Here is a 25571-nt window from a genome sequence, read left to right on the forward strand (position 1 = left end):
CATTCAATATTTAACCAACATTGGTCTATGTAATCCTAGAATTTAGAGTGCTGGACAATATTATATTAGATTTGTGATATTTTTAAAGGTTGTTTACTCACCTCATTTTAAATAAGTAAAATGAGAGGTTGACTTGCTCAAGGATATACAAATAGTAAATGGTTGAACAACAGTGGTGATATATACACGTATGCCTACACTAGCTGGTATTTGTATACTTCTTTACACATTTGGACCCCACAGCAGTCCTGTAAAATAAATGTAGGTCTTCAAGATGCCACGCCCACTACTACCACATAGAGGCTACCATAGTGCCCTTAATGATCTCATAATGTGATTCTTAAAGCATCCTTGAATTATTATCACATAATTTATATCTCTAGTATAACATAGATCCTTTTGCCAGTGGAATATGAGCAGAGTACTAGTTAAGATGTTTTCTGATACTGTATTAAGATTCATTTCTAAGGTATTAACCTTTATTTTGAATTTCAAGTTTAAATATAGGTCAACAAATATGAATGTAGAAGATTTAAATTAGTCTTAGACCCATCCCATTTGCATCATTAGAAAAGTTGGATAGAGATAATCTGCTATGATTTACTCAGATTTCCACCTAATAGTTCACCTAGGCTTAGTGCTAAAGGCTAGTACTGGTTAGTAAAAAAAAAAAAAAAATACTAAATTTTTCAGTGAGTCCAATTATACTCTACATAGAAGTTGTTTGTTATGTCTATAGCAACTTCATTAATTTGGATAATTCGAATGTCTCTTAACCAATATGATAAACCTTTCCTACTTGAATAGGAATATTAACTCAAATGCTAATAAGTTCCAAGTAACTTACACTGATGGTAAATCAGTTCTAGGCTTTTGCCAACATTTCTTTTATTGGTAACATTTTTCTCTTTAAATGTACTAGATTGGCATTCCGAGGAAATTAAATTTTTTTTAAAAAATTATATTATTATAACTACAGACCCTAATAGGGTTTCTTGTGTTAGGTAAAATTTTATACTTAAAAGCAGAAGGTTTTGTTTTTTTAAATAACAGAAGAATTTTGGAAAAGTTAGCTGAAAAAAATAAAATGTCCATTACTACATTTGATCTTTTTGCCTTCAGTTTTTGATGGCTTCTATAAGTGTAGAATGTGATGATGAGTTATCAGTAAAAAACATTCAGTGTGTATGTATATATATACAAACACAAATATGTACATTTGTATATATAATTTATGCTTATGTATATATGCAATAAATACAAATGTTTATATAATAAATATTATTTAACTTCTCTATTACAAGTAAGTATAATATATATGGTTTTGGATTATTAGAAAAATGTTCAGTATATGTATGTATATAATCCATTATATATACATATTTATTATGTACATATAACTATAAACATTAATAGATTGTGTATGTAAGCATATGTCTAAATATATACACATGTGTATGTGCATGCATATATTGTATATATACAGGTTTGTGTGTATATATATATATATACATATGCATTTGTGTTTATGTGTGTGTGTGTCTATCTTTGGTTCCATCTTCCTTAATAAAAAACTATTCTCACTGGAGATGAACCAGAAATTTTAACTCCCTGCTCATATCATAATCCTCAAACCAAATTAGAAAATTATCCTGAGGAAGAAGAAAACCATAAATGAGTTACTAATGGGGTAGGGAGGAATTATAATTGTTAAATTAACAGCATAGATTTCTCACTTCTTGTATTCTTTGAATATTCTTCCCTATCCTTAGGGTAAAGGGAAATTTATGCAAACTGGGTTCTAGTCAAAAAGGATCTAAATTCTCTCGGCTTGTGGAGAGTGCCATGCATTGAGGACAAAGGGCAGAAACTTCCAGACTTCCTAATTGATACTTTTGGAACCATGGATACTGATCTTACCCAAGAGATCCTACAAAGATTTCAGCCAGACTGCCTGTTTTTGGACATTATTAAAAATGGAACCTTATCTCTAGGATTACATTAAGCTGTAAACTTAATGTAATCTGCACTTTTATTTTGTTCCCCTTTGCTTCCTAGAATTGAGTTTGTAAATATTCATGGTTATTTACCAAGACTTTAGCTCCTTCTGTCCATCATTAATAACAAGAGTAACCATTTTTATTGTTATCCCAAAAGATTGAGGGCCTTCTGAGAGGCAGTCTGATAGAGTGAGACAAAGTCAGAGACAGAAATAGAGATAGAGACAGATAGACATAGAGACAGCTATTTATAGAACCAGAGAAAGAGGGAAAAGGAGAGGGAGAAGAAAAGAGAAAGAGTGAGTTGGGGGTGGGACAGGGGAAAGAGAACGAATATGAGAACTGGTTCCTAAGAGCTGGCTTCAACTTTGGCCTTTAACATTTTGTAATCATGAGCAACTCATTTAGCCTCTAGGCTGAGCATTTTCCTTATCACCTAGCTAACAGAATTTTTTGTGAGGCTTAAATAAGATAATGTATATAAAGTACTGTGCAAACCTTAAAGCTCTATAAGAATGTCAGAGATTATTAACACAAAGACATATGTCTTGATTTGCAACCTAATATTCTTGTCATAATGTTCTTATAGCAAATGAGCAAAAGAAAGGCATTAGGAAAATACTAAAATGGTATATTAGTGTTGAGGACATTATTTGTGCAAAATTTTATATATGTGTACGATATGACCTATAATAATAGTAACTAGTTTTAGGGTTTACAATTTGAATCCAATTGGAGCTATATTTCTTTCATAACCTTTATAAAAGTATTTACAGATATAGATATGTAAGTGTACATATATACATATGCATATAAATTTTTATGTGTATATGTACACAGATAGGCAAACAGAAAATTTTAGCAAATTACCCCAGAGAAAAAGAAGCAGCTAAGCAGCACAGTGTACTGTGATTAGAGTACTGATTCAGGAATCAAAAAACTCATCTGAGTTCAAATCTAGCTTCAGACACCTTAGTAGCTATACGACTCATGGCAAGTCATTTAACCCTGTTTGTCTCAGTTTCCTCATCTGTAAAATGAGCTGAAGGAAATGACAAATAATTCCAATATTTTTGTAAAGAAACCCTAAATGGGATTGCGAAAAATCAGACACAATCGAACAAGATAGATATAATTCTTTAAGGGGAAAAAAATGAAAAAAAGTTATTATGAAATTAATATCTTAGATTCTATTTATTTTCTCTCAAAGTATCTGGTTACTCTTAATGTAAAGAAAATTATGTACATTGTGTGTGTGTGTGTGTGTGTGTGTGTGTGTGTGTTGATATAGTTGAGAGGAATCAGAACAAATGTGCTAATTCTATCAGCTCCATTCAGTGATTTCATTCCTTGAAATTTACATGAATCCAGGATAAATCAAGGGAATAATATGGTTGACAGAATCTCCTCTCTACCTTTGTAGTTTTGCTAGGAAGAATTCCCAAGATGATTTGTAAGAACCAACGCTAGGGACTAGAGGAATGATAGAAGTTAAAATTTTCTGACCATACTCAGGTAAAAGTTTAGACTGGAAGGATCTAAATGGCAGCAATGTCCAAAGATTAAAAAATACACAGATTTAAATTTAAGAGCTTCTTTAGTTTATCTAAACTTTAGATATCTTTATCTTTATCTTCAGTTTATCTGTTGAGTGTAGCTGACTGGGCTCTGGAATCACAAAAGAGCTGAAATTGCCCTGAAGCTCTGTGTGAAAAGCTGAGATGGTGCAGCTGCACTTCAGGAGAAACACCAGCAGATGTCAGCAGGTGCTCAGCAGAAGAATCAGCTTTACATCCTGATGACTACAGTTCTATTGGGGAACAAACAGCTGCCTTGTTGGAAGAGAAGGAGCTCCTTTACCTTAGGCAACCCTCCCTGTACAGACATGCCCTTGTAAATAACCAGGTACAACTTTGTCCCTTCATGTATCTTCAATTCCTCTAGGGATATGGAAACCTATGACCCACTGTGGGGAGGAGAAGTGGAGGAGAGGGGTGTCTTGGGGCCAATTTGTTCCAGCGAGAGAGAACCAATTGTTAAATTTTCAAGGTGATTATTTATACTTTAATGATCATTTATACCTTAGAATTTGGCAATCACTGCAAATTAGGATTCGGTTTATTGTTTTATGAATTATTTGGACTTTAAAAAGTAATGAAGAAAATATTAATAGTTCCAATTAAACTTTAAAATGTGTCTTTCTGGAAGAAGCTAGATGGCACAGTTGAATGTGACATAAGACACTTAACACTTTCTGTGTGATCCTGGGCAAGCCATTTAATGCCAATTGTCTCTCAGAGAGAGAGCGGAGAAGAGAGAGAAGGAGAAATGGAGAGGCGGGGAAAGGAGGGGAGGAAGAGGGAAGAGAAAATTGAGTATTTCCTGACAAAAGGATCTGCAAAGTCAGAGCAAACATTGCTTTTGGAATATCCCCAATGAACCATTTAGTGGAGGAAGATTGTGACTTTCCTCAAAGTTGGAGGCTCTATGTACCTCCATGTGCAATTTGCCTTGCAGTAGTAGTGTGGTATCCAGATGCTGTTCTAATATATTCATGGATGAAATGCCTGCTGCTGCCTCTGGCATTCTGTTTTCCATACAGATTATCTTCTGTATAAAGAAATATTTCTTAGATTCCCTTAAGGTCTCATCATTTCCCACTATCAACTTTCTTTTGTTTTTGCCACTCACCTTCCCATATAATTTTAAAATAGCCACTTTTTTTCCCAACTATTTTACTCATTGGCTACATTCCTCTTTCCCCATAGTCCTTTGTGACTTTTGTTTGCTTTTCAGGATTCTTTTTATTTTTAATGAATAAATTTTATCAATATAATTTTATATTGATTATATTTCTCCTATATCCCTCCTCTTCCTCCTGGAAAGTTAACAAATTTTTAAGAAAAAATTTAAAGAGAAGTTAAAAAAGAGAAAAAGCAACCAATGAAATAAATAAATACAATGAAAAATATATGAATTGATTTATGCACTTTCCACCTTGCAAAGGCTGTGAAAGGAAAAGTCTCTTATTATCTCTTCTTTGAGGCCATATTTGTTCTTTATAATTTTGTAATATTCACTTTCAATTGTTTGGGGTTTTTTTTTAAGTGGTCATTATTTCTATTTACATTATTGTAATCATTTTGTATATTTTCTTAGTTTTATTTATTTCATTCAGTTTATCTAAGGCTTTCTAAACTTCTCTATATTCAGGATATTTCAATTATTTCCCATCTAAATCTGGAGGCACAGAGGAATCATATTTTAGATCTGCTTTGTGCATGTAGCCATGCTTGCTTAGAAAGCAAGATTATGTAATCTGAAAAATCTTTGTTTAATTGTGCTTTTTTCTATCATATATACACATATATACATATACATATATATGAATGTATATATAATAATAAAAAACATTTCTTGCAGCATACTAATATTCTATTATGTGTTTGTCACAGTTTTTTTTAGATACTCTATTTTCAGTTACTTGTTGGGAAAAGAAGTACTATTATAATTAGTTTGGTGGTGGTCTTTTCTTTTCCACTGACCTCCCTGGGATAAGTCTCGTAATTGATTTTTTGGGGTCAAATGGTATGAACATTTTAGTCACTTCATTTGCATAATTTCAGATAGATTTCCTATTGATTGTACTACTTTTCAGCTTTCAGCTTATCTGTCTACAACGACTCTAAATGATAGCATTAGTATAATTCTTTATAGTTTACAGAACACTTTAGAAATAAATATTATCTTACAACTTTGGGAGTCAAATACTACTACTAGTATTACAGAAGAGAAAAGCAAGACTTGCCAATCATCATGCAGCTAATGTGTATCAGGCAAAGGATTTGAATTTAATTTTTTCTAACTCTCAATTTTTCTATGCAATATGCATTGTTCCACTTAGTTGCCTCTAACATTCACCATTTGAATCGTTATCATTTTTTTCTAAGATGTGAGATAAAACCTCAAAGTTGTTTTGTTTTGCATTTCTCTTATTACTGCTTTGGAATATTCTTCATCATAATAGTTAATTCTTTGCAATTCTTTTGAGAACTGTGATTCTTGTCTTTTGACTCTAATCTATTAGAAAAGCCATTTGGTTCTATATGTGTGTGTGTGTATATATATATATATATATATATATATATATATATATATATATATATATACATACATATATATATATATATAATTTGTTGTTGTTGTTTAGTCATATTTCAGTTATTTCAGACTCTCTTCATGGCCCTATTTAGGGCTTTCTTGTTAAAGATCCTGGAGTGGTTTGCCAATTTCTTCTTCCGGTCTTTTTACAGAAGAGAAAACTAAATGTCTGGGGCCCGATTTGAACTCAGGAAGATGAAACTTCTTGACTTCATGCACAGGACTATTCACTCTGCCACCTAACTGTCCACATATAAATATGCTTTTGGATATATACATATACACATATATTACTTAGCTGTGGATATCAAACCCTTAGATGACAAATTTGATGAGGAGAAGTTTTTTGACAATTTTATCTTTTTATTTTAGATTTTGTGCAAAAGTTTTTTGATATGTACTCAAAGTTATCTAATTTTGTTTTTTGTATTCTATCTCTTATTTGGTTAAGAATACATTTCTGCCCACACACAGCTGAAAAATTTATTCCTTCTAGTTGTTTTAATGATAATCAGATAATGTGTTCATTTTGAATTTATTATTAAATATGGTATAAGATGTTGTTCCAAGCCTAATTTCTGACTTATGTTGTCTAGTTTATCAAACATTGAATTATTGAGTTTTATGATTTCTGATCCTCCCTTGTCTGGTATATTCCATTTTTCTTTTTCTTTCTTCCCTCCCTCTCTCCTTTCTTCCTTTCTTCCCTCCTTTCTTTCTTTCCTTCTTTCTTTCTTTCTTTCCTTCTTTCTTCCTTTCTTCCTTCCTTCTTTCCTTCCTTCCTTCTTTCCTTCCTTTCTTCCTTCTTTCCTTCCTTCCTTCCTTCCTTCCTTCCTTCCTTCCTTCCTTCCTTCCTTCCTTTCTTTCTTTCTTTCTTTCTTTCTTTCTTTCTTTCTTTCTTTCTTTCTTTCTTTTTTCTTCTTTTTTTTCTTATAAGTTCCAAATGGCTTTTATGATGCTTTATAATACAGTTTGAGATCTGGAGATATTAAGGAAGGAATAATTTTTAAATAGAATTATTAAAATTCTAAATTAACTTTGATAGTATTGACATTTTTTATTGTTTGGGATGGCCTAGCCATGAACTCTGAATCCTTCTCAAGCTAACTGTATTTCAATGTAATTGATTTCTTTTGAAAGGGATATTCCTATGTATGTTTTAATTCATAAAATAAATACAAGATAATTTATGGGAAGGCACTAGCAGCTGGAAAGGGGATAGAGGCCAGAAAGTGTCATATTGAGCCTTGAAGGAAACAGAGGTGCTAAGAAGGGAGGTCAAGATGAATAGCTTTTTAATAGTGGAAACTCATAGATATAGCTGATGAAATACAATAAAGAAAGGTAGTTTGACTAGATCATAAGGCGTATAAAGGTAGATAATGTGCAATAAGACTAGAAAGGTAAGAAAGGATCAGTTTGCCAGTCTTTAAATGACAATTTAAATACATTTGATTTTTCATTTTTTACCATTTTACCCCAAAGCAAAAACACTTAGTAGTAAGAAAGTAATTTGGAAAGGCAATGAACATTCGTCAGTATTTTTTGTCACATTTGACTCTTGTTTTCCTTAAATTGACTTGTCCTTTGAGTTCTTCTTTCTTGCCCTACTTTTCTTCCTTTTCCTCCTCTTTTTCTTCCTCTATCTCTTCTTCCTTATTTGTTTCCTCTTTTTTTCCTTACCATCTCATTTCTGAAGTGTTTACAAACCTATAAAGTTATACAAGCATTAACATTCCCATTTTACAGATTAAAACTCATTCTATTCAATAATCCTTTATTAAACACTTACTCTGTGTAAGGTAGAGTATTAGATATTAGATATATAGGAATAAAAGTAAGATCAACCTCTGTATTATAGGAACTTCCTTCCTAATATGATGAAAAAACTAAGTTTCAGAAGAAAGCTTAAGAAAATGGCCTAGGGTCCTACAAATAGCAAGTTTCAAACTGAGATTCAAATTCAAATCCTGGTTTAGGGCTCTTTCTATTATATTTCCATATTGTACATATTCATACAGGAAGATGAATAGACACATGTAGTTGAAAACATAACCCAACTCTTAATAAATAATTTTTCACAATCATATATAAATAGAGCTATAATCCCACTATTTTTGTTCTATTCAAGCCCCATTGTTGTTCAGTTGTGACTAATTCTTTGTGACATTACATAAGTGATTTATCATTTCCTTCTCCAGCTCATTTTACAGGTGGAAGAAACTGAAGCAAACAGGATTCAGTAACTTCCCTAGGATCACACAGCTAGTAAATATCTGAAACTGGTTTTGAACTCAAGTTTTCCTGATTTTAGGTCCAACGTTCTCTCTGAACCCTAAGTATCTGGGAACAGCACAGAGAGGTGAGAAGTGTGTAGGCTAAACATTTAATTTTGATGACTCTTAGTTTCCTCATCTATAAATGAAAGGATTGGATTAGATGACCTCTAAGGTTTCTGGAAGGATTGGATTAGATGACCTCTAAGGTTTCTTCTTATTCAAAATCTCTGCTTTTGTGTTTTTTGTGAGAGATCTGATTTCCTAAGTGGGGACATCAAAAAAGCTTAGAGCTGAGATCTCACAAAAGAATTGTGAGACCATTAGATGTCACTCTATGGCAGAGCTAGTGAATTGGCAACTTAATACTCTTCCTCCAGGAAAGGGACTAGATTTGAATCCTCTCAGACCACATCTTTCTCCACCATTCAAGGAGGCTCAGAGGGAGGATCTTCTCCTCTAATCACAACCTATCAGCTCCTATCTCTTCACTGAGATGGAGCCTGTCCCCAAGACATTCTGGTTTCAAGCAACTCAGATGACTAGAGATCTATTGTTTTTTCAATGGTTTTAGATTGACAAAGATTTTTTTTTCTTCTACTGGTCTGAAGAGCTTACAAAAATATAGATTTTTTTTAAGTACAGATTAAATGAAATTATTTAGTATGAGTCTCCTAGTCAGAGGAAATGTTTTCTACTATTAGACAGGGGGGCAACTAAGTGGTGTAGTGGATAAAGCCCTGGGCTTCTAAGGAAGACTCATCTTCCTAAATTGAAATCAAGCTACAGACATGTATTAGGTGTGTGACCTTGAGCAAGTTATTTAATCCTGTTTGTCTCAGTTTCCTTATTTGTAAAATGATCTGGAAAAGAAAATGGCAAACCATTCCAGTATTCTTGTCAAGAAAATCTGAAATGGAATCACTAAGAGTTGGATATGATTTAAATGAGTGAACAACATTAGATAGAGAGTAGAACCTCAATTCTATCTTACACTCTCCAAATTTTAGCTAGTCTGTGTTTTCCATTAATTCTCTCTGTACTTCATCATCAAATGAGCCATTTATGACATGACAAATTTAATTTTTTTTTACATGAAGGGAAACTGAATCAAAATAAAAGAGTCAAATTTTAAGCATAAAATACATAAATCAAAAATGGGACCTAGTTATTCCCAATACTGAAATGTGGAAGGAATAAATGCTTCCACCTTCCCCCATGATATTTGGGTGCTTTTACCATTGATATTAAGAGGATGATTGTTTGTCTAGTTTAGTCTCAAACCCTTCTGATTCCTGGAGCAGCATCTTTCCAGAAAACTTGCCCATTCTCTAATCCTGGATTGAATATGGCAAAAAGTATTCCCAGATATCTTATCAGTCTCCATGGAAAGCTCATTCAGGTCTCATAACATCATCTGGTCTCTGGCTCTTCTTATTTTGATTTCTTCTGATCTCTCCTACCACCTTACTTATCTATTTTAAATCTGTTGGAATCTTTTAAGTTTAGATCAAGGAGTCTTTTCCAGTGAATAGACTACAAAACCCAGAATGTTTAGCTTTGCTAAGCAGCATTTAGCCTAAAAAGAAGGGGGATCTTTTTTTTTTTTTTTTTTTTTTTTAGGACATGACAGTCATATACAGTCAAATTTCATATGCTACAGAAGTGAATATCTAATTTATCAAGATCTTGGCTTTCCGAGTCCAAATCCACTAATCAACTTTATTAGAGGGTTTTTTTCAGGAATTTTGTGGAGTGAAGAGATCTTTGTTCTCCTCCAAACTCCTTCCTATATGTCTTCTTTTAATATATTTGGCATTATCATTACTGGTTATATTATTTTTTTTTCACACAAGTGTATCCTGTCCCCCTAACTAAATCATAAGCTCTTTTAAAAGCAATGACTGTGTTGTTGTTGTCTCACTTTTAATTGTAAACTAACTCTATTGCACAATTCAAAGCATATACAAACAAAATTTATTTATTAAAACTTTAATGTAAAGAGTACTGGGCTAGACACCAGAATAGATAAAAAATTTAGGTATAATAGGTTCTCTTCTCAGTTCCTTAGACACTCATTGCTTGTTTAACATTAATTGATTTATAGAATGGGTGGACTTGAAGAATTTCTCTTAGTTATAGTATGACTTTTTTTTTTACACACCCAGAGCCCCTAAAACTAAGAAATGTCTTTTTAGTTGTGTTTAATGACCAGAGTGCTTTATCTGTGACTGTGTTTCAGGTAATTTGTCATCAGAGAGGCAGGTTTACAAAGGTACATCAGAGCTTTATATATGACCATACGTTAAAAAAAAGAGAGAGAGAGAGAGAGATCAGAAGATTGTTAGTGTTTCTACTTTTCCTTTCCATAATTGTGTCCATTTTTCCTTCCATTTTATCTAGGTGTATGGTTTGGATTTTTTGTTTTTTGAATTGCTTGTTTGCAGTAGTCTCCTTCTTGTCCTCTCTGTTTCCATTTTCTCTCTTCTACTCTCTCTGTCCTCCATTGAGTATAAGATTACAAGGTTGCCATTTTCTTTTCCAGATCATTTTACAAATAAGGAAACTGAGACAAACAGGATTAAATAACTTGCTCAAGGTCACACACCTAATACATGTCTGTAGCTTGATTTCAATTTAGGAAGATGAGTCTTCCTTAGAAGCCCAGGGCTTTATCCACTACACCACTTAGTTGCCCCCCTGTCTAATAGTAGAAAACATTTCCTCTGACTAGGAGACTCATACTAAATAATTTCATTTAATCTGTACTTAAAAAAAATCTATATTTTTGTAAGCTCTTCAGACCAGTAGAAGAAAAAAAAATCTTTGTCAATCTAAAATCTTGTCAATCTAAAAATCACTGATTTTTTCAAGGACTGGCGCTTGAGTATTTTTAGAACAAAGAGCAAACTCCTCAGTTTGGCATTTTAAAGTCCTCCTTGACCTGGGCCAGTACAACTTTCCAGGATAATTAGATATGATTATCTTCTCCAGCCACAATGGCCAACTAACAATCCATGTCCTGTCTCCATGCCTTTGTACAAGCCTCCTGTTATATTGGAATGCTTCCCCTCTTTACCTTTGGTTCTTTCTCCTTCCCCTCCCATCTCACCTCAGTGCCTTTCAAGGCTCAACTAAAGGACCATTTCCTTCAACAAGACTTTCCTAATTTCTCTAGATGGTAATGATTTACCCTCTACCATATCAATCTATTTACTTGGGATAAGCATATGTATGTGAGAATGTATATGTATATGCTTATGTTTATGATATATATATATATCGTCCCATAAAGGCATGTATAACACACATATACACATATGCCTTTTAATGTAAGTATTATTTTTTGTGAGTGCATATGAATATAGACATACATATAGTGTGTGTGTATATATTCACAAATGTATGTATATGCATAAGGTTTAGTAAGCATTTACTACATGATGACTGGCACTGTGCTAGGCACTGGGAGTTCACATTAAAACTGAAGCACTGTACTTGGTATACAATAGGTGTGTTTACTAAATGCTTACTAAATATTTTGTTGTTTAGTTAAAAATAAAGAAAGGGGGATTTTATTTTTTTAATGTTTAAATACATTCATTTTTTACATATTTCTAAATATGAGTCATGTTGGGAGAGAAAAGTCAGACTGGTGGGAAAACAGAAGAAAAAAAGGTGAAAAGAATATGCTTCAACCTGCATTCAATCTCCATAGTAGTGTCTCTGGAGGCAGATAGCATTTTTCCATCCAAAGTTTATTAGAATTGCATTGGATCACTGAATTGCTGAGAAAAGCCAAGTCTATTATAGTTAATCATCACACAATCTTGTTGTTGCTATTTATAATGTTTTTCTGGTTATGTTCACTTCAATCAGCATGAGTTCATGTTAGTCTTTCCAGGCTTTTCTAAAACTTGCCTTCTCATCATTTTTTATAGAATAATATTATTTCATTATATTCATACACCATAACTTATTCAGCCATTCTCCAACTGATGGGCATCCACTAAATTTCCAATTCCTCCACTGCAAAAAGAGGTGCTACTAACATCTTTGCACATGTGGTCCTTCCTCTCTTTTATGATAAGTAGGGAAATTTTTAAATGATCTTTATATTATAAAATATCATAATTTATAATAGGCATCATAGTCATCCAGAAACATTACTATGTATAAGACAAATTAAGTGCAGTGTGATCAGTGAAAAGGACCCTAGATTTGGAATCATGAGGACCTGTCTTTGAATTCCTCACCAAACATTTACTGTCTATTAAACCTTGACTACTGCCATGATACTTCAATTTCCTCATCTCTAAAATGAAGGAATTAGATTTGTTTTAAAGAATTGGAGATCATCCCTAGCCTTTGAGGGATAACATTCAGCAATATCTTGCTGCTTGGTATAGCAGCTCTGCCCTGGTCCCCTGAACTTCTAAGTAGTTATTGTTCCCCAATTTATCCTAAGCCAGGCCCATCACCTGGCTTCCCCTGAAGCATCTTCATGTGGACTACAGTTTGCCCTTCTACATTCAGACTCCCATACTTTCTGACTCTGATTCTGGTTAATCAGCACTAATATTTCTGTAAAGGAATCAATTAACCTATAACTTTATTCACTATCTCTATAACTTCCCTGACCAAAATATTGTTTTCTGGCCACTCTTCCCCATATGTGTTATTTTCATTAGGACAGGAACTATTTAAGCTCAGTGTTTAGAACATAGTAAATATTTAATAAATTTTCATTCATTTTTTTCATCTGCTCTCAGAGGTGTTTTTTTTCAGACTTATTAATGGGGATTAAACATATATAAACAAAGCTGTGTATGTGTGTATATGTCTTCTTTATACACATACATTTGTATACATGTATATATATATATGCTTATATATAAAATCTTATCAGATATGAAATAAAACTTGGTAATTAAAACATAAAATCTTATGAGCACTTATTCAGTACAATGTCAGATTATACTATTTAGACTGGATTTTTAAGATTAGCACACATTTGGCAAATGGACATGGTAAATTTTCATTTAATAAATCTATTCTATGACAAAGTCTTCATAGCTCATTGAGAACAAAACATACTTTAATGAGTTGTTCAAATCCTAAATTACATAGAACTTAAAATATCTGTGTAATCAACAGAATTCCTTACAAATATTTTCCAGGCCAATTTTTAAAAAATGAATATGATTGGATTTAAAATTAAAAGATAGTTTTGATTCAATTCAAAAGATTTTTTTTAAAAGAACTTATGTCCCACTTGGCTTCTTTTGCCTTGTTTGTTCACACATAACTCTTCATAATCCTGTTTGGAGTTTTCTTAGCAAAGATACTAGAATAGTTTGAATCTTCTCCAGCGGATTAAGAAAAATTGAGGTTAAATGACTTGCCCAGATTAGCTCAGCTAGTTATTTATCTGAGGCTATATTTGAATTTAGTTCTTCCTGACTCTAGGTATATAACTCCTGACTTCTATCTACTGAATCATCTAGTTGTCTAAGCATATTATTTACCCCCACGAATACCTCAGTGATTAAAAACAACACCACCACCTCTTTCTGTGATGGAAAGTGAGAAAGGAAGAGGGGAGGGGGGGAAAGCAGGTGGGGAGGAAGGAAGTGTTATTTGTTTAATTTTCTCACCCTTGTTAGTCTAAAATTCTTAAAAAACTTTTTCCAGGTAGATAACTTTTTTCTCAAGTTGTTTTTAGAAGACACTTAATGAATGTTCCTACCACTCTTTTGAATGCAGCTAATGCCCTTTCCCAGCTGGGGATTCTCATTTTAATGAGGTAATATTGTATTTCTGAGCAGGAGGCCTCACTTTGAAAGGAGTTTGACTGAGAGTTTCAATCCCCTCTGGAAGCTAGGAAAATCAGAGATGCTCAGTGCTGCTTTCAAACAAGTCTTATTGATTCAAAAATTGTTGGGTTTAAATGAATCAAAACAGAAGAAAAAATGGTTTTGTAATCTGATCAGCTTTAAGAAAAACTCTTATATTGAAAAGGATTTTTGCCCCTCACTTTAAAATTTTTAGAGATGAAGTACTTAAATTATGAGTTTTCTTATAGTCATCATTACATCAATTTTATTATCATACATTACATTGCCTTTTTACACATAGTGGTCCCTTTATTGTTTTGAATTAGCAATATATTTCTGTTCCTACAAATCTATTACATTGCAGTTTTCCTTAGCATATTTTTGAAAGATAAGTAGAAAATTAGTTTGTGGGAGCCAGTTGAAGGTCAGATGAAACACTTCTAATATTTTCATTATGAGCAATTACACTTCAAAAATCAATTAACAACTACAAATAAGAGATAGATATATTGTTTGGCTGATTGTTGAGTCTTAGGAAAATGAGGAAGACAGCTTTTGGGATAAGAAGTCATTATCTGACAAAAACTTCTGGGAAAATTGGAAACTAGTATGGCAAAAACTTAAGTATTGACCCACACTTAACACTGTATACCAAGATAAGGTTGAAATGGGTTGATGATTAAAACATAAGGAGTGATAAGCAAATTTGAAAAACAAAGGATAGTTTACTTCTCAGATCTGTGGAAAAGAAAGGAATTTGTAACCAAAGAAGAAATGGAGTTGATTATTGAACACAAAATAGATAATTTTTGATTATATTAGTTTAAGAAGTTTTTGAACAAACAAAACTTATGCAGACAAGAATCCAAGGGAATCAATAAACTTAGAAAACATTTTTTTATATTCAAAGGTTCTGATAAAGGCCTTATTTCTAAAATATATAGAGAATTCAAGCCATTCTCCAATTGATAAATGATCAAAGGATATGAACAGACAGTTTTCTAATGAAGAAATTAAGACCATTTCTAGTCATATAAAAAGGTGCTCTAAGTCACAATTGATTAGAGAAATGCAAATTTAGACAATTGAGCTATTCCTACACACTTCTCAGATTAGCTAAAATGACAAGAAAAGTTAATGATGTGAGGTGATATGAGATAACTGGGACATTATTGGTGGAGTTGTGAACTGATCCAACCATTTTGAAGAGCAATTTGGAACTATGCACAAAGGACTATCAAAATGCCAATTTTATTTTGGCATACCCTTTGATCCAGGAGTGTTTCTACTGGGCTTATATCCCAAAGATATCTTAAAGAGGAAAAGGGACCCACATGTGCAAAAATGTGTGTGGCAGCTCTTTCTGGAGTGACAAGAAATTGGAAACTGAGTGGATGCCCATCAGGTGGAGAATGGCTGAATAAGGTATATGAATGCTATAGAATATTATTGTTCTATAAGAAACAATAAGCAGGATGATTTCAGAAAGGTCTGGAGAGACATAAACTGATGCTAAGTGAAATGAGCAGAACCAGAACATTATACATGGCAATAACCATGTATACCATGATCAATTATACCATGATCAATTCTGATGCTCATCGCTCTTTTCAATAATGAGATGATTCAGGGCAGTTCTAGTGATCTTGTGATGAAGAGAGTCATCTACACTCAGAGAGAGGACTGTGGGAACTGAGTGTAGAACACGACATAGCATTTTCATGCTTTTTGTTGTTTGCTTGCATTTTACTTTTTTTTTTCTTATTTTTTTTTTCCTTTTTGATCTGATTTTTCTTCTGTGATAAGATAATTGTATAAAAATGTATGCATATATTGGATTTTACACATCATTTTACCACGTTTAACATATATTGGATTACTTGCCATCTAAGGAGAAGGTTAAGGAAAGGGGAGAAAATTGGAACACAAGATTTTGCAAGGATCAATGTTGAAAAATTATCTATGCATATGTTTTGAAAATAAGAGGCTTTAATATAAAATAATAATGCATTAAAAATGAGGGAGAAAATATTAATTATAATGACTATATTTAATAGTATGGGAAAGTACATTTCCCCAAAATGAAGGAGGGAAACCAGGAAGTTGCTTCAGCTATCTTCAGTTTTCCTTGGAAACAACCATTAAATGAGTTTAAACAGATTCTAGAGGAACAGAACCTACAAAATGAGAGTGAAACAATATTCCAGGTTAAGATAACTTAGAAGAACTTCATGAAAGTTTTGTCTCATTTGAATAAAAGGGAAGCAGAGCCCTGTCCAGTGAAATGGGCAAGGTTCTTAGATAAAGCACAGACCACTCAGCCTGGTTTTGGCTCAGCACAATGGCAGAGCAGACCAGTGTGTGGCCTATAGCATAGGCACAGAAGATAAATTGTCAGCACTGGAAACCAGGCAATAACAGGTTGGATTAGACTTCACTATCTCAACTCAATGAGTAAGATACCAGCACCAGAGGGCCCAGCTCTCAAAACCAGTAACTATGCTCATGTTCCCAACTCAAGAAGTTTGGGACATTGCCTGATAATACCCCAAGAAAAGAGCTCAACTTTAAAACCATGAAATAGGCAAAAAAAAAAAAAAAAGAGCAAGAACCCCCCCCAAAAAAACTTGACTACAGAAAGCTATTGTGGTGACAAGGAAGATCAATACATCAACTCAGAAGAGAATAAATTGCCTACCTATGAAACCTCAAAGAGAGATATGAATTGGAAGAGCTAAAAAAAGGATTTTAAAAGTCAAACGAGAGAGAGAAGAACAATTGGGAAAAGAAATGAGATGTATATAAGAAAGAGTCAACAGTTTAAAAAAGGAAGAACAAGAATTGACAGAAGAAAACAATTTTTTAAGAAATAAAATTGGCTGAATAGAAAATAAAAGGAGATATAGAAGCTAACTGAAGAAAATAATTCCTTAAAAATTAGAATTGGGCAAATGGAAGCTAATGATTCAATGAGACATCAAAAATCAGTCAAACAAAATAAAATGAAAAAATAGAAGACAATGTAAAATACTTCATTGGAAAAACAATTGGCTTGGAAAATAGATCCAGGAGAGATAATTTAAGAATTATTAGACTACCTGAAGGCTGTGAATCCAGAGAGAGAGAGAGAGAGAGAGAGAGAGAGAGAGCAGGAGAGAGAAGAAGAAAGAAGAGAAGAGAAGAGAAGAGAAGAGAAGAGAAGAGAAGAGAAGAGAAGAGAAGAGAAGAGAAGAGAGAGTGTGTCTCTATGGCATTTTCCAAAAAAAAAATCAAGGAAGACTGCTCTGATATCTTATAACCAGAGAGTAAAATAGTCCTTGAAAAGATTCATTGAATACCTCCTGAGTTTCCAATGAAAATCTCCAAGGATTATTATAACTGAATTCCAGAATTATCAGGTCAAGGAGAAAAATATTGCAAGTATCTAGAAAGAAACAATTTAAATACACAGGACCTAGCAGCTTCTACATTAAAGAATCAAAGAGATTTGAATATGTTATTCTGAGAGGCAATGGAGCTTGGGCTACAGCCAAGAAGCAACTACCCAAGAAAATTAATCATAATCTTTCAGGGGAAAAGATGGGTATTCAGTGAAATAGTAAATTTCTCATAATTTCTGGAAAAAAAAAAAAAACAGAACTAAATAGAAATGTTTCAATATTTAAATACAAGATAAAAAAGTGGTTAAACTGTTTACATTGCTGCTCCGAAAGATGATACTTGTAACTCTTGAAAACTGTATCTTCATTTACACTGTGGATTGGTATCTCTGTGATCCCTTACTTTCTAGACATTATCAATATAATTATTTTTAGGATCTTATATTACCTTGATAATTTTTTAAAATACTATTTTCCCCCTATGAGACATGGTGACTTGAGCACTAAACTTTGAGTTAAGAAGATCTGAATTCAAATCTTGCTTTAAACATTAATTGTATTACCTGGGAAAGTCACTTAACCTCTCTCATATTCAGTTTCTTCATCTGCAAAATAAGGATAATAATAGCACCTACTTCAGCATTCATAATAACACCTATCATGTTCCAAGTACTTTGCTAAGAGCTTTACAAATATTATCTTGTTTGAGCCTTGAAGTAACCCCAATAAGTGCTATTATTGCTCTTATTTTACAGAGGATGACATTGGGGTAACATATCTAATACATGCCTGAGGTGAGATTCAAATCAGATTTTCCCAACTGTGGGTCCAGTCATCCTTTCAGAGGGGTTTGGTGAAGATAAAATGAGATAATATGCAAACCCCTTTTCAAATCTTAAAACATTATAAAAGTACTAGCTATTATTGTTATTGTTATTATACTGCAATTGCAGTATAATAACAATAATAATTCTCTAAGCAACTTCCATTGCTTGAATTTTTTTTTCTTCTGAGAGCATACTATTCTCTAATTCAGAAACATTTAGCTTTTGTTAGAGAATATTGACATTAAAAGAATTGGGCTTTTGTGTCAAAGAACAATTTGCGCTAATCAAAAATATATATACGTGAATTAATACATACCACAGAGGAAAAATTAGGATCGATGAAATTTTAGGACGAACTTAATTGTTGAAAAATTAAGACAGTTATAACCATTTTTGAATATTTTTTAATTCTCTTCTTTTTTGAAAAGTTTATTATATTGTACTTAACAAATTAATGAAATATAATATATGAGTACTTTTAATTTCCATATAAACATAGCTAGCATATTTATAAGGAAAGGCATTTACTAGATATGTGACCTTAGTGGCTTTAGTACATTTTCTATAACAGCAAAAAAGGAAGTGTTATCACTCCTCTCCACGTGTCAGCAGAAATGAATGATTTCTGAAAATTATTCTTCCAGCTGAACCTAAGACTTCCTCTACCATGCCACCATAGATGTCGTCGTCTTCCAGTCTTAAAATTCATACACTGAAAGTCACTTCTGAAAGTACCCTATAGTCTCTCCTTCTGATTGGATAACTTTTCTCAGAACCATTTCTCAGTACTTTTTAGACTGCATTTCAGATAATATGCTCAAAAAAAGCTGGAGTTTTTTCTATCTCAAAGCTCCCCTTATTTTTCCCCTTCATGCCACAGCATTTTCTTCTTTAGGTATTTTTCTTCTGCCATTAGAATGTAAACTACTTGAGGACAGGGATTTACATTTCTTTCTACTTGGTTTGTATTCCCAGAAGTTGGTACTATGCCTGGTGGATAGAAAACACTTAGTAAATGCTTATTGATGGGATTGAGAGTCAAAGTCTGCAGAAAACATGTTTAAAGGGAGAAATGACACTAGATATACTTTGCGGTAAGTTAGATAAGAAAACTTGACTTCCTTGCCTCTGTCTCTGCACTGCAGAAAGGAGAGCCCATCATCCTTCTTGATTTGAACATCTTTTATTCTGGGCACACACAGTTATTTTAGCATGCTGGGGCATCTTAAATCAAGATTTGACTCTATCATAGATTATACATTTTTCCCCTCAGGATTATACAGAGTTTACATGAAGCCATTTTGTTTATTCCTTCAAATCAGATAAAGCAAATATATATATATATATATACACATATATATTTCCCTTTAACAAGTGACTTCAATAAAGATGTATATCCAATTAAGAACTGCTTACTACATCTGTTTCTTGTGGAATCCCAACAGAGCAACTTAATTCAGCCTTTCAGGTCAAGAAACAGACCCAAGTTTAGTGAAAATGCCTAAATTTCTCCCTTTTAAGTTATGTGTGCATGTTAAAATTTGTACCAGTCCTGGATCTTGTCTCACAAGGAATAAAGGAAACACTTTTCATTTGTGTAGATCTTGAAAAAAGTCAATGAGGAATATGTTGAGGGAATGAGAGCAGTCATTCTTTCAGACCCATTTATAGATCATTTCTCTTTATTCTTTTACACATGCATGTTATGGCTTTGTTTTCTTTACATTTCCATTTGGAGAAACCAATGAGCTTGTTATTTTCCTTTTCTGTTACAATTTCAAAGGCCTCTTTCTTCCTTCAAAAACATAAAGTCAGGCTTAATTATGAAAGTGGATGTGAATTGTTATAGATGAACTGTCAAAGAGAAAATAAGAAAACCTACCTATTCAAAGTTGAGTGCAATTATACTCACGAAATGTCTGACATTAGCTGAGAATGTGAACTCTTACAACAATAAATAAAAACTACACTGATTTTTTTTCCTTTTGTTGAAAAAATAGGTTTTAATTCTGTATGTTGATAATATACTATCTAAATTATTCTGGCATATGGGATCAGATTGGAATGTTGGAGAGTTTGTCATTTAACATGAGAAGCAAAGTAGCCACCCTGTGGTCCTTAAACCATCATATTCTTAATACATCTTCTCATAAATGTGCCCTGATGAATAAAACTGTGTGAAACCTTTACACTTACAGTAAAGCTAGTAGGATCTTTCTTGTCTTCATTTCCAGTGCTAGAAAGATAAATTAATTCTTTAGGGAAAAGAGACAACTGGAAACTTAGAGGAACTTGAGATACTCTTGTGATTTCAGACTTCTCAGAAATGTTCAACAGGGTTTTAAATCCTCATTAAAGAAGAAAAAAGAAAGGGAATACATGACTTGCCTCCTATTCTGGAAAAGGTATCACTTCTCAGAAATTTCTTAGGCACCCAGAAACAAACCCAGGTTTCAGGTCACCCAGAAACAAACATGATTAAGAGTTTGGGGAGATCCCACTTAATCTGAAGCTGATATGACATCTTACAAAATGTCAACAGAAATTAACTTTAACCTGAAATAATGATAGTTTTTATTTTATTTGCATATCATAAATTCAAAACAGGTTATTAGCTTCTTTTTTGCTTGTTTTTTTTTTCCTTAATGAAAATGCATACAGTTTAAGATTTTATTTATTTCACTTTTTAGAGTTAGGGTTGAAAGAAAAAGGAATAATCTTGTAAATAGTGACATTATCTGTTAAGATTTGATACTATAATAAAGCTAGTCAAATGCCATGTTACAATGCATGTTTTCTCTTTCCTATGGATTGGAGAAGTTTTCTATTTCCTGCTTACATCTTCCACCACCAAACTACAAATTTTATATTACCTAATTTACTAGGTACATCATGGCTAGTCTTTATGTTGCATTTTTCAAACCTTCCATCTTCATCAGTACTTCAGTCTCCATGGCAGGCAGAAATGAAAATATCTCTTCATTATACAAGCTTTTGTCATAGGCAAGGCCCGTGGTAGAACATATTTCTTTTATCTTCTCTATAAATTTACCTGAATGGCTAAAAATTGATTAATGTCAGAATGCATTGTCTAATTGGGTTCTGCTATGTAAAGAGTTAGCCTTCTACCAGAGTTCATTCCAAGTACTTCTGCACCACAGTACTAAAGATAACTATCAGCCAAGAGTGGCCTTATCACAAATAATGCAGGTCAGCATAGATAGGTCAATGTTTTGAGGAAAATTTGTCCTCTAATACCAAAAGGAAATTCAGCTGTTGTAAATTGATTTATGTTTCTCCTTGATGTTGCTAAAGAAATGCAAGAAATGCTAAACAAAATTTTAGTAATTGTTCATCTTGTAGCACCTGCCCTTCTTCTTCTTCATATCATCTATCGCTCAGATTTTCAGGTAAGCAAAATCTCATAGGTCACATTGCCCTGGCACTTCATTTCCTATTGCTATCATCTTGGTTAACCTATATCCTCCTAGTAATTCTCAATGGTTTCTTTTCTCTCTGTGCCGATATTCAAGGCTTCAATAGAAAGAAAAAGGGAAATCTGTGGGTTTATTCTGAAGAAATGGGTCCTGAGAGGAAATTGTGGAAACAAAGCAAGGGCTAGGAAGTTACTTTGCTCCTTAGAAGGGCAGTTTCCTCATTTGAGGAAAAACAGGTGATTGAAGGAATTAATCTGTATGATATAACTTTCCATGACTTTGAGATTCCATGACAGGCTATAAATTGCTCATTCAAAAAAAAAAATGGATAAGATTCATGAGATATATTACTATTATTATAAGTAAAATAAAGATAAACATTTTTGGATTTTTAATCTCATGTACCCCAGAACCTAGTCCCTCTCCCCACAATTTTTAAAATATTTTAAAGTTTTGAGTTCTAAATTCTATTTCTCTCCAAAGCAATCAAATGTCTATAGATCATATATGTGCAGTTGTTGGAATACACGGGAGCCACTTGACCGTGGCTGCTGCAGATCCAACCCAGACCTGCAGAATGGATCTCTTCTTGTGAGAGGATGATATAAGGAGACTGAGAGGCAGTTGCTGTTCTCTGACTTCTCTGACTCAGAGGCCATTGCATTGTCTGACCTCTCTCCTCTTTCCTCTGCCTCCAATTTATCTCATTCCGAGTCTGCAACACCTATGAGAGCAAAGGCTGCCTTGCAACTCCTTCAGATGTTATGATCCACAACTGTGGAGGCTCTTGGAGAATTGACCTGTCCCTTAACATGCAATTATGTAAAAATGTAAGAGTTAAAAAGTCTCTAGGAGAAAGGAATGCAGTTCAAGGCATGTGGGAGGACTTGAGGGATGAGAGGTACCGAGGCTATGTAGAGGTGGAACATAGCCCCAAGAGGCGATATCTGACCCCAGGTACCACATCTCCCTCCTTAGTGCTCTCAAAGCCTAGCATGCCTCCCTCCCTCTTCTTGGGTCAATCCCATTATACCAGGTTCCTAGAGGATCTTCTCTTCCCCTGGATCCTCAGGTGGGTATACATATGTGCTACCTAAGAATAAAGTTCTCTTTCTCTTCACCCCTACCTCCTGGTGGTCTGTCTCTATGTTATCCAGGTTGGTGCCCAAAGACTGGTAAGTCTGGCCTAGCTGTGCCATTGACGGATGGGCACTTAGAGTAGCCCAAAGGGAGATGCTACAGTAAAACATTTCTGTATTAGTCATTCTGTACAAAAAGACAAAAAATAAAATAAAAAGTGAAAAGTAGCATGCTTCTGTCTGTATTTAATCAATATTATTTCTTTCTCTGGAGGCAGATAGTAAAATTTATCATTAGTCCTAAGTCATTCACAGTTCTTCATACAACAATAATGCTATTATTGTGCACAACATTCTCCTGGTTCTGCTTACTTCACTATTCATAAGTTCATCTAAGACTTGCTAGATTTTCCTGAAATCATCATGCTTGTCACTTGTTATAACACATCAATATGCCATTATAATAATTTACCATAGCTTGTTTAGCCATTTCTCAATTGATGGGCACCTCTTAGATTTCTAATTCTTAGACACCACAACAAGAACAGCTATAAATATTTTTGTGCAAATAAAGTCCTTTTCCCTTTTTGGGGATTTCTTTGGGATATAGAGCTAATAGTGATATTGCTGGATCAGAGAGTATGCATAATTTTATAGCCCTTGAGGCATAATTCCAAATTACTTTCCAGAATGGTTAGATCAGTTCATCACTCCATCAATAACACATTGATGTTCTAGTTTTCTCATATCCACTCACATCCAACATTTTCTTTTTTGGTCATATTAACCATTCTAATAGGCATGAAATGGTACCTCAGAGTTGAAAGTAGGTTCTTAAACTCAATCAATTATTGGCAAGCTAATTATCTAAAGGTACTAGAAGTCATAGTTTAAGTAAAACCATCTTCTCCCCATCTTCTCTATCACTATGCTACAATAAAAAATATAGACTAAGGGAGAGAAAAGATAGTCTTTCTTAGGAAATCCAACTCAGCATTACCCATACCTATAAAATCAAACTTAAATAACTGATATGGATAAAGCAAAAATTATGATAAAATAAGATGACCAATAAACATGGCCTAATGACATAAGCAGAGAAATCAGAAGACTGTAATTTTCCTTCTATTTAGATGACAAGAGTAACTTGGTAAACCTCTCTAAGCCTCATTGTCTCTATCTGTCAAATGGGGAAACTAAAACTTCCATTACTGGATTTACAGGGTTATTATTGTTGGGGGGGGGGAGGGAAGGGGGAGAAAACTTCATAAAAGTGAAAAGTGATTCAAAATGTAATGGTAGCACCTTACAGGTGAAAGAGAGCTAGAAGGGGAGAAACATACAGAGAGAAGAAGAAAGAAGAAGAAGGAGGAGGAGGAGGAGAGAGAGGAGATAAATAAAAAGAGGAAAAAAAGTGTATTAGCATCAGGGAGGTTTGTGTGAGTTCTACTGAGGACAACTATCATCTTGGGGCAGGTCACTTAAAATCTCAGTGTCCCAGAAACTTCTGGCATACATTGTAAAAGAAGTGCTGATCAATATTAGCAAATATAATTTATTTGCAAATGATTCTACACATTTATAATTAATATTCAACCATACATATGATCTCAACACATTTATGAGACTGTTCTCTAAGGGAGGTTAGCCCAAGTTCGATATAATATGGACATTTGAATTCTTCAACAAAAATTTGAAAGAATTGTAGAGCTGGAAGGGACCTTTTTGATTCATTCAAACTAATTCCTTTTATTCTCCAAGTGAGGGATTAGAGTCTCCTAGTTAATAAGAAGGGTAAAGAGCAAAATCTACTAGTCTTCTGACTCACTCCCATGCATGAAATTACCTTTAAACATTTTGCCAGGACAGGAAGAGTGAAAGTTAAGATTTACAATATGGGAGACCTTTCAAGTTATGGCCAGTTTGGTGCTTAGACAGCCTGAACAGCTTAAATTTTTGCTCTTTAGTCTGAGTGGAAGAGAGGTTAAATGTTATTTAGCATCAGTACAGTGTCAATTTACATATGCTCTTTGGACAGTGAAGCAAATCTTCAGGGAAGATCAATACTGAATAGATTGGGGTTCTTTTAAAAAAAATAAAGCTAAGAAGTTGGATTTTGATATTTTCCAAGAAGGAACACAAAATATATTCTGCTCCTTTAATGGGTAGCAATCTGTGACTTAGTCTCATTTCCCTTGGATGATTTCATCTTTTCTAGCAGACAGACTACTTTATTGAAATTATCACCATTCTTGTTAGTATTAGTTAGTAGTTAGAAAGTAAACTGTATTTGAATTAAAACCCAAAGGGTTTTTTTATAGTAATGTTAGAAGCAAAAAAAAAAAAAAGTCAAAGAAAGACTATCAGTACTACTTGGGGTGAGCAAAAAATGAAAAGAGATAATGAGGAGAAGGTAGAAACTGTTCAACTCTTAATTTGTTTCTGTTTTCTCAGACACAAGTCAAGCCAATGCAAAGAATTTTAGATAGTTATTCTTTTTCATTAAGGCATCATTGACTTAGAAAGGACAGAACAAGAATGCTTTCTGTGGAGCTGAAAAACAAGAAAAGTGAG

General features: G+C 33.4%; 1 long non-coding RNA gene across 1 annotated transcript; it reads left to right on the forward strand.

Moving 5' to 3' along the window:
• The first annotated feature begins 403 nt into the window (after nt 1–403).
• LOC127561816 (uncharacterized) lies at nt 404–25571 on the forward strand. Its single transcript, XR_007953546.1, has 3 exons — nt 404–469; nt 3640–3905; nt 25505–25571. It is a non-coding gene; the product is annotated as an uncharacterized LOC127561816 (long non-coding RNA).

Source organism: Antechinus flavipes, chromosome 1 (genome assembly GCF_016432865.1).
Source record: "Antechinus flavipes isolate AdamAnt ecotype Samford, QLD, Australia chromosome 1, AdamAnt_v2, whole genome shotgun sequence".
NCBI lineage: Eukaryota > Metazoa > Chordata > Mammalia > Dasyuromorphia > Dasyuridae > Antechinus > Antechinus flavipes.